The 16,928-nt window shown below is 29.7% G+C and overlaps 1 long non-coding RNA gene across 1 annotated transcript; it reads left to right on the plus strand.

Moving 5' to 3' along the window:
- The first annotated feature begins 883 nt into the window (after positions 1 to 883).
- On the plus strand, positions 884 to 4,364 carry LOC127290114 (uncharacterized). Its single transcript, XR_007844255.1, has 5 exons — positions 884 to 1,023; positions 2,086 to 2,167; positions 3,386 to 3,467; positions 3,822 to 3,913; positions 4,091 to 4,364. It is a non-coding gene; the product is annotated as an uncharacterized LOC127290114 (long non-coding RNA).
- Positions 4,365 to 16,928: the final 12,564 nt, after the last annotated feature.

Below are 16,928 nucleotides of genomic sequence, written 5' to 3' on the forward strand. Positions count from 1 at the left end.
AAAAAAATATAAAAATTGCAAAAAATTAATTACATAAGAATATTTGTTATGTTGGTAGAAGTGAAAAAGTTGATTATTTTGTTATCTTGGGTTGGCATTACTTGCTCATTGCAAATGGCGTCGTCAGAATGAAGAAGATTTGTATTTATAGCGCCAGTAAATTTAATCTTTTTAGTATTTTTTTTAATCAAAACGATAATTATACAAATATTTAGATAATTCAATACTGTTTTATATAAATATTCGAAAAATTCAAAAAAAAGTTTCATAGCAGCTGTGAAGAAAAAGAAGAAAAGGTAAAAAAAAAAATTTCGACAAGTATAACCTAAAAATTTTGGCATTTGAACTTGTTGCATATGTGATTTCACATATTGCCACCGCTAGGTGCATTTTTTTATAATAATAATAATATTAATAATATATATATATATGTCTACCTATATTACAAAAAGATATCGCCGCCAACGCCGCCGCCGCCGCCGCTGTTCCAAGACTCTGAATATAGCCGCAAGTCAAGAGAAGGGGGGTAGAAGAGAAGGGGGGGGGGACTTGAGGCTATATTCAGAGTCTTGAAACGATCTTAACCTTTAAATTTAGGGTAGGGGAGCGGAAGAGAGGAGGGGGAATGGGGGTTGGCGCGCGAAGCGCGCAGGGGGCATAGCCCCCTAGTATATATATATACATATATAAATATTAATAATAAATAATAAAAAATAGAAATAAATTTATTAATAAAATTGAAAATAAGAAACAAGTTTCTGGAAGTTTATTACAATTTTAAAAAATTCTAATTATGTTGGTAGAAATGTAATTGGTTGGTGTATTTTTTTCGCTTAGATTGGTATCACTGTTCACTACAGTGTGGTCATTGTTGAAAGCGCGGTTGAACGTTTTGTAGAATATTTCTTGAAAAACAAAATATCGTATATAATTTTTTTTAATGTGTGAATTACAATAATATTTCAATAATAATTAAGTTTAATTCGATTTAAATATTCAAGATTTTAACTCTCATTTGTGTTGGTAAATATAAAATTTATTTTTTTTAAATATTTTAACAAATTTCCTTTCTTGAAATTTAACCTAAAAATTATTACAAAACCAATTTCATATTTCAATTCCATTTTTGTTCTGATATTGTCCGCTTGTATTTTAGAGATAAAATTTAAAATCGTAAAATTTCATTAAAATGACAATTTTTATCGTATATATATATATATATATATATTTCCTATTTATTTACAAATCGAAAAAAAAGAAAGATCGAAAATATATATTTATGTGAATGAGTCTCTTTTTTTTGGAATAAATATTTTTTTCTGCTTTTGATAAGGAAAATGATTATTTTAATTTATTAATTATTAATCATTTACAAAATTTACAATTAAAAACATTTTTTTTATGAAAATTACATTAATTATTCTTAATACCAAAATATTATTTATAAAAATTTACAAAAAAAAAACAAAAATTTTTAAAAATCGTTTAAAAATATAATGAAATTAATTTCATTTTGAAAATCTTATTTTAAGGTTTTAAATAAAAAATAAATCTTATTTTAAGGTTTCAAATAAAATTTTAAGTAATCGATTAAAAAAAATAATGAAATTAATTTAATTTTGAAAATCTTATTTTAAGGTTTTAAATAAAAAAATAAAAAATAAATCTTATTTTAAGGTTTTAAATAAAAAAAATAAATAAAAAAATAAATAATAAATCTTATTTTAAGGTTTCAAATAAAAAAAATAAAATTTTAAAAAATCGATTAAAAAAAATAATGAAATTAATTTAATTTTGAAAATCTTATTTTAACGTTTTAAATAAAAAAATAAAAAATAAATTTTATTTTAAGGTTTCAAATAAAAAAACTAAAATTTTAATAAAAAAAATAAAAAATAAATCTTATTTTAAGGTTTCAAATAAAAAAACTAAAATTTTAATAAAAAAATAAAAAATAAATCTTATTTTAAGGTTTCAAATAAAAAAAAAAAAAAATTTTTTAAATCGATTAAAAAAATAATGAAATTAATTTCATTTTGAAAATCTTATTTTAAGGTTTTATGTAAAAAAATTGTTTCTCTATAGGTGTTCAATATATGAGAAGGATGGGTGTTTGTTGCGGAGCAGCTCCTGGAGGAGATCTTGCATTGCTGAGTCGCAGTTCAATGTAAATTGATCATTAATTTTTTTCCCCTTTAATTTTTGTATTTAAAAAAGAAAATTTTTTGATTTTACTAACAAAATTAATTCGATTAATTATTTAGAAATAACATTTTGTTAAAAAAAAATTTTTTTAATTACAAAACATGTTCCAGTACCACTAAATAATAATAATAATAATAATAATAATAATAATAATAATAATAATAATAATAATAATAATAATAATATATAATAATAATATAATGGTTGGTTAAAATTTGGTTCATTAAATAAATAAATAAATAAATAATATATAATAATAATAATATAATAATAATAATAATTACATTGAGAAAAAAATTTTTTTGATTCAAATAATCGGTTATTTGAATATTATCAAATAAATATATATTTACTTGAAGCAAATAATTTTTATTTGAATTAAATAAATTGTATTTGAACCAATAATTTCTATATTTGAAACAAATATTATTTAATTGGCTCAAATAAAAATTATTAGCATCAAGTAAATATTAATTTGATAATAATCAAGTAAACGAATATTTAAATCAAATAAATGTTTTTTTTTCAGTGTAATAGGGCGCATGACCCTATTATATATTTATATTCCATAAAAAAAATAATTAATTAATATTTTCATTTTTAAGATTTTTATTAGAAATAATATTTTTTTTTAGACGCGAATTTTCGAATTAAAATAAAAAAAAAAAAAAATTCACCGACTTTCAAATTTGTCCGAATTTTTTAAGAAGCCGAATTTTCATTTTTACCGAAATTAGAAAAATGACAGAACAAAAAAATTAACAAAAAAAGATTTTGGCGCAAATTTTCAAAAAATAATTTCTATTTTTTTTTTTTTTTTTTTGATTATTTCTAATTGGTAAATTTTTGAAAAATTTGCTTCAAAATCTTTCTGTCGATTAGCGTTTTTTCGGGAATTTTTATTTTGTAATTTTGTATAAATGAAAATTCGGCGTTTTCAAAAATTTTCAAAAATTAATATTTGGAAAATTAAAAATTCGATAGCTAAAAATTTTGTTAAATAAAAATTCGTATTAAAAAGAAAAAAATCTATGAAATTTTAATTCAATAATTAAAAATTTAAATCGAAAATTCGTCGAAAAAATAATTATTTCTAATAAAAAAAAAAAATAAAAATTTTTGAAAAGTAAAATTCTTGATTTTTATATGTCTAAATATAATGAATTTTTTTTTTTTTCAGTCAGTTGGTCCAGTAGCAGAGAAATTTTTGATTCAATGCAGTCATCGTATTTTTTACACGACGCAACAAATTTCCCTTACAGGTGAATCTTTTTTTTTCCAATATTTTTTTTCAGAAATACTAATTAGAACAAAAAAAAAATATATATTTAAAATTTTTGTCATAATATTTATATAACTATATAAATTTATTTATTTATTTTATATATTTATTTACTATATATAATTTATTTAAAAATTCTTTAGTATTAAAGGTATTATTTTTTTCATTGATCAGATCAATTCTGGAATAACTGATTTTTGAAATATCAAATTTATTTTTATAAATATTTATAAATTTACAAAATAAATTTTGATAATATTGAATAATTTTTATTATTTTATTTTACACATATATCAGGAATAGGGAAATAATTCATTAATTTTTTTTTCTTCAGGTAGTTGAACCAAAAGAAGAACGATTCATTTTTTATAAAAAGGAAATGCTGTCATCGTATCTCTAACACTAGGCACAAATTTCCCAATACAGGTAAATTTTTTTTTTTATAAATATAATTAATTTTGGAAAATTATAAAATCCTTTTGAAAATTTTCTTTATTTAATTTTTCCTTTATTTTATTAAAATTTCCTCTATAGTATTTTGTGAAAATAATTAATTAATTTAATTTATAATTGTTATAATTTTATTTTTTTTATTTTTTTCAGATCCATTTCAATTTTTTGCAAATACTTTGAAGAGACTAGGAAGGATGTGGAAGAAGAAAAGTGGCCCCAGCATACAGTTTTGTTTTCATAAATTTTTTTTTCTCTTTTCTTATTTTTTTAAAAAGATTTTTTTTTGTACTCCCAACCTTTCGCAGAAGTGCGATCAAGAAAAAAGGGATCTTTGGGAGTTGGCCTGAAGTGCTCGTGAAGTGGCGATGACGTTATTGCCCCAACGTTGGGATGATTCGCCGATCGATGAGTCGTTTTTTTATTTAACCCCTTCCCTGTTTAAAACTGTTTTTTTTTTTTGGTAAATTCAATTCAAAAATTAGTTTTTTAGATAATAATTTATAAATTTTTGCATTTTCTTGACTTTTTTAAAAACAAATAAATAGAAATAAAAATAATAAGAAAAATAATTAAAATTAATTAATAAAATTAGTAATAAAATATAATTAATAAAAAAAAATAATTCAAATAGAATATTAAAATTAAAAAAAAAAAAAACAGGGAAGGAATTCTGACAACATAGTGACAGCATTGACAAAATTTATTATTTTCTAGTATTTTTTTAGGGGTAATCTAAAAAAAAAAGCGTGTGATATTTTCGAAAAAGCCCCTGAAAAATTTGTAACACTTCTCACAATTCTAAAATATTACATGTTTTTATGGATTACTACCTTAATACTACGTAAATTAGTAATATTGCCAATGTTTTTTTTATATGTTATTTATTTAATGTATTTTGAATATTTTTAATAATTTTTTAATATTTTTAATATATTTAATATTTTTAATATTTCTAATATTTTGAATATTTTGAATATTTTGAATATTTTGAATATTTTGAATATAAGTATTTATTATTTTTAATATTTCTAATATTTTGAATATTTTTAATATTTCTAATATTTTGAATATTTTTAATATATTTAATATTTTTAATATTTTGTAATTTTTCTTATTCAAAATAATTTTCTTTCTATAAAAAAAAGTAATTTAAACTAAATTTATAAAAATTTTATTAACTTACTTCGAAAAAAAACTTTAATTAATCTTGTTAATAATTTTTCAATTTTCAAAAAAAATTAAAACTTAATGCATGTGAAATTAAAAACTATTTTTTTATCAATCGACTAATTAAATGTTTTTCTTTTCAGAAAAAATCGCTCAGGTGACGGTTGCGTCCCGGGACGTTAACCCTAGTGTAGGTCATTTTGCACCTGGGCGATATTAGTTTCGTTTCGATTATCGTTTTCGTTTTCGAATCTGTATATAGGTAGGGAATTCGGGAAAAATAGTAAAGAAATTTTTTTTTTTTTTTTTTAGTATAGGCGGGAAAAGTAGGAAAAATTTTTTTTTCGTTTTAAATATAGCTGTAGGTAGGGAAATCGGGTATTAAAAAAAAAATGTAAGTAAAAGAACAAGTAACTGGAGTACCAGTGAAAATTTTCTTTATTTCTATCTTTTATATATTTTTTTTTGTCACTATGTTGTCATTTTAATATTTTGTAAATATTCTGTAAATATTTTTTAAATGTTTTGTTTAATTAATCATTATTTTCAGTTGAATCATCGTGGTGAGGAAATAATATTTCTTTTTAATTTTGTAATAATAATTATCTATTTTTTCAGTAATGTTTAATTTATTATTAATATTTTTAATTTTAATTAATTAATTAATTTTAATCGAAAAAATTTTTAAATAGAAAAATTTAAGGTTATATATAATAAAATCGTATTCTTTACGTCAAGACGAATCGATCGATATATATATAAAGTATTCATTTGAGGTAAATTTAAAGAATTAATGAAAGATAAAAAATCAAAAATTCACATTTTGTCAATAAAATTTTGCTTTCTTCACGAGGAAGCAAATTTTTTTGCTGATCGTAAAGTGGAAGCAAAATGTTCATGTAAAGAACATCTGAATTTACAACTTTTTGGTAAGTTTTTTATGCTTTTGGATGCGTTTTTGGTGATAAAAAGAATCTTCCTCTACTCGGATCAGGGTGTCAATTTTTTTCTACACTTTTCGGTGTATTTTGTGCAAGAATATGCAATAAAATCGTTTGCCTAAGAAAAATTGAATTTTTTTTGGTAAGTTTTTTATGCTTTTGGATGCGTTTTTGGTGGTAAAAAGGGTCTTCCTCTACTCGGATCTGGGTAGGCTCATTTATCATATTAATATCTCAAATCTGACCAAATTTTTTTGAGTGTAGCTCATCATCCACTGGACCAATCAAAAAGTGCGCCATACATTTTTTGTTCGAGACTCCCGGGTTAAGACTTTGGCGGTATTCTCGATTAATTATCTCGCAAATTTAATTTTTCAAAATTTTTTAAAAAATTTATCTGAGTGTAGATCAGCATCCGCTGGACCAATCAAAAAGTGCGCCATACATTTTTTGTTCGAGACTCCCGGGTTAAGACTTTGGCGGTATTCTCGATTAATTATCTCGCAAATTTAATTTTTCAAAATTTTTTAAAAAATTTATCTGAGTGTAGATCAGCATCCGCTGGACCAATCAAAAAGTGAGCAATACATTTTTTGTTCGAGACTCCCGGGTTAAGACTTTAGCGGTATTCCCGATCAATTATCTCGCAAATTTAATTTTTCGAAAATTTTCAAAAAATTTATCTGAGTGTAGCTCAGCATCCGCTGGACCAATCAAAAAGTGCGCCATACATTTTTTGTTCAGAACTTTCTTCTAATCACTATGGTGGTATTCCCGAACGATTATCTCGCAAATTTAATTTTTCGAAAATTTTTCCAAAAACTTTTTGAGTGTAGCTCAGCATCCGCTGGACCAATCAAAAAGTGTGCCATACATTTTTTGTTCGAAACTTTTTCCCTATTTTTTTGGCGGTATTCCCGAGACATTATCTCGCAAATTTAATTTTTCGAAAATTTTTCCAAATTTGTTTTCTAGTGTAGCTCAGCATCCGCTGGACCAATCAAAAAGTGTGCTATACATTTTTTGTTCGCTACTTTTTGCTAAAGACTTTGGCGGTATTCCGGAACGATTACCTCTCAAATTTAATTTTTCTAAATTTTTTCCAAATTTGTTTTCTAGTGTAGCTCAGCATCCGCTGGACCAATCAAAAAGTGCGCTATACATTTTTTGTTCGCTACTTTTTGCTAAAGACTTTAGCGGTATTCCCGATCAATTATCTCGCAAATTAAATTTTTCGAAAATTTTCAAAAAATTTATCTGAGTGTAGCTCAGCATCCGCTGGACCAATCAAAAAGTGCGCCATACATTTTTTGTTCAGAACTTTCTTCTAATCAATATGGTGGTATTCCCGAACGATTATCTCGCAAATTTAATTTTTCGAAAATTTTTCCAAAATCTTTTTGAGTGTAGCTCAGCATCCGCTGGACCAATCAAAAAGTGTGCCATACATTTTTTGCTCGAAACTTTTTCCCTATTTTTTTGGCGGTATTCCCGAGACATTATCTCGCAAATTTAATTTTTCGAAAATTTTTCCAAAATCTTTTTGAGTGTAGCTCAGCATCCGCTGGACCAATCAAAAAGTGTGCCATACATTTTTTGTTCGAAACTTTTTCCCTATTTTTTTGGCGGTATTCCCGAGACATTATCTCTCAAATTTAATTTTTCTAAATTTTTTCCAAATTTGTTTTCTAGTGTAGCTCAGCATCCGCTGGACCAATCAAAAAGTGCGCTATACATTTTTTGTTCGCTACTTTTTGCTAAAGACTTTAGCGGTATTCCCGATCAATTATCTCGCAAATTAAATTTTTCGAAAATTTTCAAAAAATTTATCTGAGTGTAGCTCAGCATCCGCTGGACCAATCAAAAAGTGCGCCATACATTTTTTGTTCAGAACTTTCTTCTAATCACTATGGTGGTATTCCCGAACGATTATCTCGCAAATTTAATTTTTCGAAAATTTTTCCAAAAACTTTTTGAGTGTAGCTCAGCATCCGCTGGACCAATCAAAAAGTGTGCCATACATTTTTTGCTCGAAACTTTTTCCCTATTTTTTTGGCGGTATTCCCGAGACATTATCTCGCAAATTTAATTTTTCGAAAATTTTTCCAAAATCTTTTTGAGTGTAGCTCAGCATCCGCTGGACCAATCAAAAAGTGTGCCATACATTTTTTGCTCGAAACTTTCTTCTAATCACTATGGTGGTATTCCCGAACGATTATCTCGCAAATTTAATTTTTCGAAAATTTTTCCAAAAACTTTTTGAGTGTAGCTCAGCATCCGCTGGACCAATCAAAAAGTGTGCCATACATTTTTTGCTCGAAACTTTTTCCCTATTTTTTTGGCGGTATTCCCGAGACATTATCTCGCAAATTTAATTTTTCGAAAATTTTTCCAAAATCTTTTTGAGTGTAGCTCAGCATCCGCTGGACAAATCAAAAAGTGTGCCATACATTTTTTGTTCGAAACTTTTTCCCTATTTTTTTGGCGGTATTCCGGAGACATTATCTCGCAAATTTAATTTTTCGAAAATTTTTCCAAAATCTTTTTGAGTGTAGCTCAGCATCCGCTGGACCAATCAAAAAGTGTGCCATACATTTTTTGTTCGAAACTTTTTCCCTATTTTTTTGGCGGTATTCCCGAGACATTATCTCTCAAATTTAATTTTTCTAAATTTTTTCCAAATTTGTTTTCTAGTGTAGCTCAGCATCCGCTGGACCAATCAAAAAGTGCGCTATACATTTTTTGTTCAGAACTTTCTTCTAATCACTATGGTGGTATTCCCGAACGATTATCTCGCAAATTTAATTTTTCGAAAATTTTTCCAAAAACTTTTTGAGTGTAGCTCAGCATCCGCTGGACCAATCAAAAAGTGTGCCATACATTTTTTGCTCGAAACTTTTTCCCTATTTTTTTGGCGGTATTCCCGAGACATTATCTCGCAAATTTAATTTTTCGAAAATTTTTCCAAAATCTTTTTGAGTGTAGCTCAGCATCCGCTGGACCAATCAAAAAGTGTGCCATACATTTTTTGTTCGAAACTTTTTCCCTATTTTTTTGGCGGTATTCCCGAGACATTATCTCGCAAATTTAATTTTTCGAAAATTTTTCCAAATTTGTTTTCTAGTGTAGCTCAGCATCCGCTGGACCAATCAAAAAGTGTGCTATACATTTTTTGTTCGCTACTTTTTGCTAAAGACTTTGGCGGTATTCCGGAACGATTACCTCTCAAATTTAATTTTTCTAAATTTTTTCCAAATTTGTTTTCTAGTGTAGCTCAGCATCCGCTGGACCAATCAAAAAGTGCGCTATACATTTTTTGTTCGCTACTTTTTGCTAAAGACTTTAGCGGTATTCCCGATCAATTATCTCGCAAATTAAATTTTTCGAAAATTTTCAAAAAATTTATCTGAGTGTAGCTCAGCATCCGCTGGACCAATCAAAAAGTGCGCCATACATTTTTTGTTCAGAACTTTCTTCTAATCACTATGGTGGTATTCCCGAACGATTATCTCGCAAATTTAATTTTTCGAAAATTTTTCCAAAAACTTTTTGAGTGTAGCTCAGCATCCGCTGGACCAATCAAAAAGTGTGCCATACATTTTTTGCTCGAAACTTTTTCCCTATTTTTTTGGCGGTATTCCCGAGACATTATCTCGCAAATTTAATTTTTCGAAAATTTTTCCAAAATCTTTTTGAGTGTAGCTCAGCATCCGCTGGACCAATCAAAAAGTGTGCCATACATTTTTTGTTCGAAACTTTTTCCCTATTTTTTTGGCGGTATTCCGGAGACATTATCTCGCAAATTTAATTTTTCGAAAATTTTTCCAAAATCTTTTTGAGTGTAGCTCAGCATCCGCTGGACCAATCAAAAAGTGCGCTATACATTTTTTGTTCGCTACTTTTTGCTAAAGACTTTAGCGGTATTCCCGATCAATTATCTCGCAAATTTAATTTTTCGAAAATTTTCAAAAAATTTATCTGAGTGTAGCTCAGCATCCGCTGGACCAATCAAAAAGTGCGCCATACATTTTTTGTTCAGAACTTTCTTCTAATCACTATGGTGGTATTCCCGAACGATTATCTCGCAAATTTAATTTTTCGAAAATTTTTCCAAAAACTTTTTGAGTGTAGCTCAGCATCCGCTGGACCAATCAAAAAGTGTGCCATACATTTTTTGCTCGAAACTTTTTCCCTATTTTTTTGGCGGTATTCCCGAGACATTATCTCGCAAATTTAATTTTTCGAAAATTTTTCCAAAATCTTTTTGAGTGTAGCTCAGCATCCGCTGGACCAATCAAAAAGTGTGCTATACATTTTTTGCTCGAAACTTTCTTCTAATCACTATGGTGGTATTCCCGAACGATTATCTCGCAAATTTAATTTTTCGAAAATTTTTCCAAAAACTTTTTGAGTGTAGCTCAGCATCCGCTGGACCAATCAAAAAGTGTGCCATACATTTTTTGCTCGAAACTTTTTCCCTATTTTTTTGGCGGTATTCCCGAGACATTATCTCGCAAATTTAATTTTTCGAAAATTTTTCCAAAATCTTTTTGAGTGTAGCTCAGCATCCGCTGGACCAATCAAAAAGTGTGCCATACATTTTTTGCTCGAAACTTTCTTCTAATCACTATGGTGGTATTCCCGAACGATTATCTCGCAAATTTAATTTTTCGAAAATTTTTCCAAAAACTTTTTGAGTGTAGCTCAGCATCCGCTGGACCAATCAAAAAGTGTGCCATACATTTTTTGCTCGAAACTTTTTCCCTATTTTTTTGGCGGTATTCCCGAGACATTATCTCGCAAATTTAATTTTTCGAAAATTTTTCCAAAATCTTTTTGAGTGTAGCTCAGCATCCGCTGGACCAATCAAAAAGTGTGCCATACATTTTTTGTTCGAAACTTTTTCCCTATTTTTTTGGCGGTATTCCGGAGACATTATCTCGCAAATTTAATTTTTCGAAAATTTTTCCAAAATCTTTTTGAGTGTAGCTCAGCATCCGCTGGACCAATCAAAAAGTGTGCCATACATTTTTTGCTCGAAACTTTCTTCTAATCACTATGGTGGTATTCCCGAACGATTATCTCGCAAATTTAATTTTTCGAAAATTTTTCCAAAAACTTTTTGAGTGTAGCTCAGCATCCGCTGGACCAATCAAAAAGTGTGCCATACATTTTTTGCTCGAAACTTTTTCCCTATTTTTTTGGCGGTATTCCCGAGACATTATCTCGCAAATTTAATTTTTCGAAAATTTTTCCAAAATCTTTTTGAGTGTAGCTCAGCATCCGCTGGACCAATCAAAAAGTGTGCCATACATTTTTTGCTCGAAACTTTCTTCTAATCACTATGGTGGTATTCCCGAACGATTATCTCGCAAATTTAATTTTTCGAAAATTTTTCCAAAAACTTTTTGAGTGTAGCTCAGCATCCGCTGGACCAATCAAAAAGTGTGCCATACATTTTTTGCTCGAAACTTTTTCCCTATTTTTTTGGCGGTATTCCCGAGACATTATCTCGCAAATTTAATTTTTCGAAAATTTTTCCAAAATCTTTTTGAGTGTAGCTCAGCATCCGCTGGACAAATCAAAAAGTGTGCCATACATTTTTTGTTCGAAACTTTTTCCCTATTTTTTTGGCGGTATTCCGGAGACATTATCTCGCAAATTTAATTTTTCGAAAATTTTTCCAAAATCTTTTTGAGTGTAGCTCAGCATCCGCTGGACCAATCAAAAAGTGTGCCATACATTTTTTGTTCGAAACTTTTTCCCTATTTTTTTGGCGGTATTCCCGAGACATTATCTCTCAAATTTAATTTTTCTAAATTTTTTCCAAATTTGTTTTCTAGTGTAGCTCAGCATCCGCTGGACCAATCAAAAAGTGCGCTATACATTTTTTGTTCGCTACTTTTTGCTAAAGACTTTAGCGGTATTCCCGATCAATTATCTCGCAAATTTAATTTTTCGAAAATTTTCAAAAAATTTATCTGAGTGTAGCTCAGCATCCGCTGGACCAATCAAAAAGTGCGCCATACATTTTTTGTTCAGAACTTTCTTCTAATCACTATGGTGGTATTCCCGAACGATTATCTCGCAAATTTAATTTTTCGAAAATTTTTCCAAAAACTTTTTGAGTGTAGCTCAGCATCCGCTGGACCAATCAAAAAGTGTGCCATACATTTTTTGCTCGAAACTTTTTCCCTATTTTTTTGGCGGTATTCCCGAGACATTATCTCGCAAATTTAATTTTTCGAAAATTTTTCCAAAATCTTTTTGAGTGTAGCTCAGCATCCGCTGGACCAATCAAAAAGTGTGCCATACATTTTTTGTTCGAAACTTTTTCCCTATTTTTTTGGCGGTATTCCCGAGACATTATCTCGCAAATTTAATTTTTCGAAAATTTTTCCAAATTTGTTTTCTAGTGTAGCTCAGCATCCGCTGGACCAATCAAAAAGTGTGCTATACATTTTTTGTTCGCTACTTTTTGCTAAAGACTTTGGCGGTATTCCGGAACGATTACCTCTCAAATTTAATTTTTCTAAATTTTTTCCAAATTTGTTTTCTAGTGTAGCTCAGCATCCGCTGGACCAATCAAAAAGTGCGCTATACATTTTTTGTTCGCTACTTTTTGCTAAAGACTTTAGCGGTATTCCCGATCAATTATCTCGCAAATTAAATTTTTCGAAAATTTTCAAAAAATTTATCTGAGTGTAGCTCAGCATCCGCTGGACCAATCAAAAAGTGCGCCATACATTTTTTGTTCAGAACTTTCTTCTAATCACTATGGTGGTATTCCCGAACGATTATCTCGCAAATTTAATTTTTCGAAAATTTTTCCAAAAACTTTTTGAGTGTAGCTCAGCATCCGCTGGACCAATCAAAAAGTGTGCCATACATTTTTTGCTCGAAACTTTTTCCCTATTTTTTTGGCGGTATTCCCGAGACATTATCTCGCAAATTTAATTTTTCGAAAATTTTTCCAAAATCTTTTTGAGTGTAGCTCAGCATCCGCTGGACCAATCAAAAAGTGTGCCATACATTTTTTGTTCGAAACTTTTTCCCTATTTTTTTGGCGGTATTCCGGAGACATTATCTCGCAAATTTAATTTTTCGAAAATTTTTCCAAAATCTTTTTGAGTGTAGCTCAGCATCCGCTGGACCAATCAAAAAGTGCGCTATACATTTTTTGTTCGCTACTTTTTGCTAAAGACTTTAGCGGTATTCCCGATCAATTATCTCGCAAATTTAATTTTTCGAAAATTTTCAAAAAATTTATCTGAGTGTAGCTCAGCATCCGCTGGACCAATCAAAAAGTGCGCCATACATTTTTTGTTCAGAACTTTCTTCTAATCACTATGGTGGTATTCCCGAACGATTATCTCGCAAATTTAATTTTTCGAAAATTTTTCCAAAAACTTTTTGAGTGTAGCTCAGCATCCGCTGGACCAATCAAAAAGTGTGCCATACATTTTTTGCTCGAAACTTTTTCCCTATTTTTTTGGCGGTATTCCCGAGACATTATCTCGCAAATTTAATTTTTCGAAAATTTTTCCAAAATCTTTTTGAGTGTAGCTCAGCATCCGCTGGACCAATCAAAAAGTGTGCTATACATTTTTTGCTCGAAACTTTCTTCTAATCACTATGGTGGTATTCCCGAACGATTATCTCGCAAATTTAATTTTTCGAAAATTTTTCCAAAAACTTTTTGAGTGTAGCTCAGCATCCGCTGGACCAATCAAAAAGTGTGCCATACATTTTTTGCTCGAAACTTTTTCCCTATTTTTTTGGCGGTATTCCCGAGACATTATCTCGCAAATTTAATTTTTCGAAAATTTTTCCAAAATCTTTTTGAGTGTAGCTCAGCATCCGCTGGACCAATCAAAAAGTGTGCCATACATTTTTTGCTCGAAACTTTTTCCCTATTTTTTTGGCGGTATTCCCGAGACATTATCTCGCAAATTTAATTTTTCGAAAATTTTTCCAAAATCTTTTTGAGTGTAGCTCAGCATCCGCTGGACCAATCAAAAAGTGTGCCATACATTTTTTGCTCGAAACTTTTTCCCTATTTTTTTGGCGGTATTCCCGAGACATTATCTCTCAAATTTAATTTTTCTAAATTTTTTCCAAATTTGTTTTCTAGTGTAGCTCAGCATCCGCTGGACCAATCAAAAAGTGCGCTATACATTTTTTGTTCGCTACTTTTTGCTAAAGACTTTAGCGGTATTCCCGATCAATTATCTCGCAAATTAAATTTTTCGAAAATTTTCAAAAAATTTATCTGAGTGTAGCTCAGCATCCGCTGGACCAATCAAAAAGTGCGCCATACATTTTTTGTTCAGAACTTTCTTCTAATCACTATGGTGGTATTCCCGAACGATTATCTCGCAAATTTAATTTTTCGAAAATTTTTCCAAAAACTTTTTGAGTGTAGCTCAGCATCCGCTGGACCAATCAAAAAGTGTGCCATACATTTTTTGCTCGAAACTTTTTCCCTATTTTTTTGGCGGTATTCCCGAGACATTATCTCGCAAATTTAATTTTTCGAAAATTTTTCCAAAATCTTTTTGAGTGTAGCTCAGCATCCGCTGGACCAATCAAAAAGTGTGCCATACATTTTTTGTTCGAAACTTTTTCCCTATTTTTTTGGCGGTATTCCGGAGACATTATCTCGCAAATTTAATTTTTCGAAAATTTTTCCAAAATCTTTTTGAGTGTAGCTCAGCATCCGCTGGACCAATCAAAAAGTGCGCTATACATTTTTTGTTCGCTACTTTTTGCTAAAGACTTTAGCGGTATTCCCGATCAATTATCTCGCAAATTTAATTTTTCGAAAATTTTCAAAAAATTTATCTGAGTGTAGCTCAGCATCCGCTGGACCAATCAAAAAGTGCGCCATACATTTTTTGTTCAGAACTTTCTTCTAATCACTATGGTGGTATTCCCGAACGATTATCTCGCAAATTTAATTTTTCGAAAATTTTTCCAAAAACTTTTTGAGTGTAGCTCAGCATCCGCTGGACCAATCAAAAAGTGTGCCATACATTTTTTGCTCGAAACTTTTTCCCTATTTTTTTGGCGGTATTCCCGAGACATTATCTCGCAAATTTAATTTTTCGAAAATTTTTCCAAAATCTTTTTGAGTGTAGCTCAGCATCCGCTGGACCAATCAAAAAGTGTGCTATACATTTTTTGCTCGAAACTTTCTTCTAATCACTATGGTGGTATTCCCGAACGATTATCTCGCAAATTTAATTTTTCGAAAATTTTTCCAAAAACTTTTTGAGTGTAGCTCAGCATCCGCTGGACCAATCAAAAAGTGTGCCATACATTTTTTGCTCGAAACTTTTTCCCTATTTTTTTGGCGGTATTCCCGAGACATTATCTCGCAAATTTAATTTTTCGAAAATTTTTCCAAAATCTTTTTGAGTGTAGCTCAGCATCCGCTGGACCAATCAAAAAGTGTGCCATACATTTTTTGCTCGAAACTTTCTTCTAATCACTATGGTGGTATTCCCGAACGATTATCTCGCAAATTTAATTTTTCGAAAATTTTTCCAAAAACTTTTTGAGTGTAGCTCAGCATCCGCTGGACCAATCAAAAAGTGTGCCATACATTTTTTGCTCGAAACTTTTTCCCTATTTTTTTGGCGGTATTCCCGAGACATTATCTCGCAAATTTAATTTTTCGAAAATTTTTCCAAAATCTTTTTGAGTGTAGCTCAGCATCCGCTGGACCAATCAAAAAGTGTGCCATACATTTTTTGTTCGAAACTTTTTCCCTATTTTTTTGGCGGTATTCCCGAGACATTATCTCGCAAATTTAATTTTTCGAAAATTTTTCCAAATTTGTTTTCTAGTGTAGCTCAGCATCCGCTGGACCAATCAAAAAGTGTGCTATACATTTTTTGTTCGCTACTTTTTGCTAAAGACTTTGGCGGTATTCCGGAACGATTACCTCTCAAATTTAATTTTTCTAAATTTTTTCCAAATTTGTTTTCTAGTGTAGCTCAGCATCCGCTGGACCAATCAAAAAGTGCGCTATACATTTTTTGTTCGCTACTTTTTGCTAAAGACTTTAGCGGTATTCCCGATCAATTATCTCGCAAATTTAATTTTTCGAAAATTTTCAAAAAATTTATCTGAGTGTAGCTCAGCATCCGCTGGACCAATCAAAAAGTGCGCCATACATTTTTTGTTCAGAACTTTCTTCTAATCACTATGGTGGTATTCCCGAACGATTATCTCGCAAATTTAATTTTTCGAAAATTTTTCCAAAAACTTTTTGAGTGTAGCTCAGCATCCGCTGGACCAATCAAAAAGTGTGCCATACATTTTTTGCTCGAAACTTTTTCCCTATTTTTTTGGCGGTATTCCCGAGACATTATCTCGCAAATTTAATTTTTCGAAAATTTTTCCAAAATCTTTTTGAGTGTAGCTCAGCATCCGCTGGACCAATCAAAAAGTGTGCTATACATTTTTTGTTCGCTACTTTTTGCTAAAGACTTTGGCGGTATTCCGGAACGATTACCTCTCAAATTTAATTTTTCTAAATTTTTTCCAAATTTGTTTTCTAGTGTAGCTCAGCATCCGCTGGACCAATCAAAAAGTGCGCTATACATTTTTTGTTCGCTACTTTTTGCTAAAGACTTTAGCGGTATTCCCGATCAATTATCTCGCAAATTAAATTTTTCGAAAATTTTCAAAAAATTTATCTGAGTGTAGCTCAGCATCCGCTGGACCAATCAAAAAGTGCGCCATACATTTTTTGTTCAGAACTTTCTTCTAATCACTATGGTGGTATTCCCGAACGATTATCTCGCAAATTTAATTTTTCGAAAATTTTTCCAAAAACTTTTTGAGTGTAGCTCAGCATCCGCTGGACCAAT

This window comes from Leptopilina boulardi, unplaced genomic scaffold, assembly GCF_019393585.1.
Source record: "Leptopilina boulardi isolate dan_hultmark-lab unplaced genomic scaffold, ZJU_Lbou_2.1 LbouV2_55, whole genome shotgun sequence".
NCBI classification, from domain to species: domain Eukaryota; kingdom Metazoa; phylum Arthropoda; class Insecta; order Hymenoptera; family Figitidae; genus Leptopilina; species Leptopilina boulardi.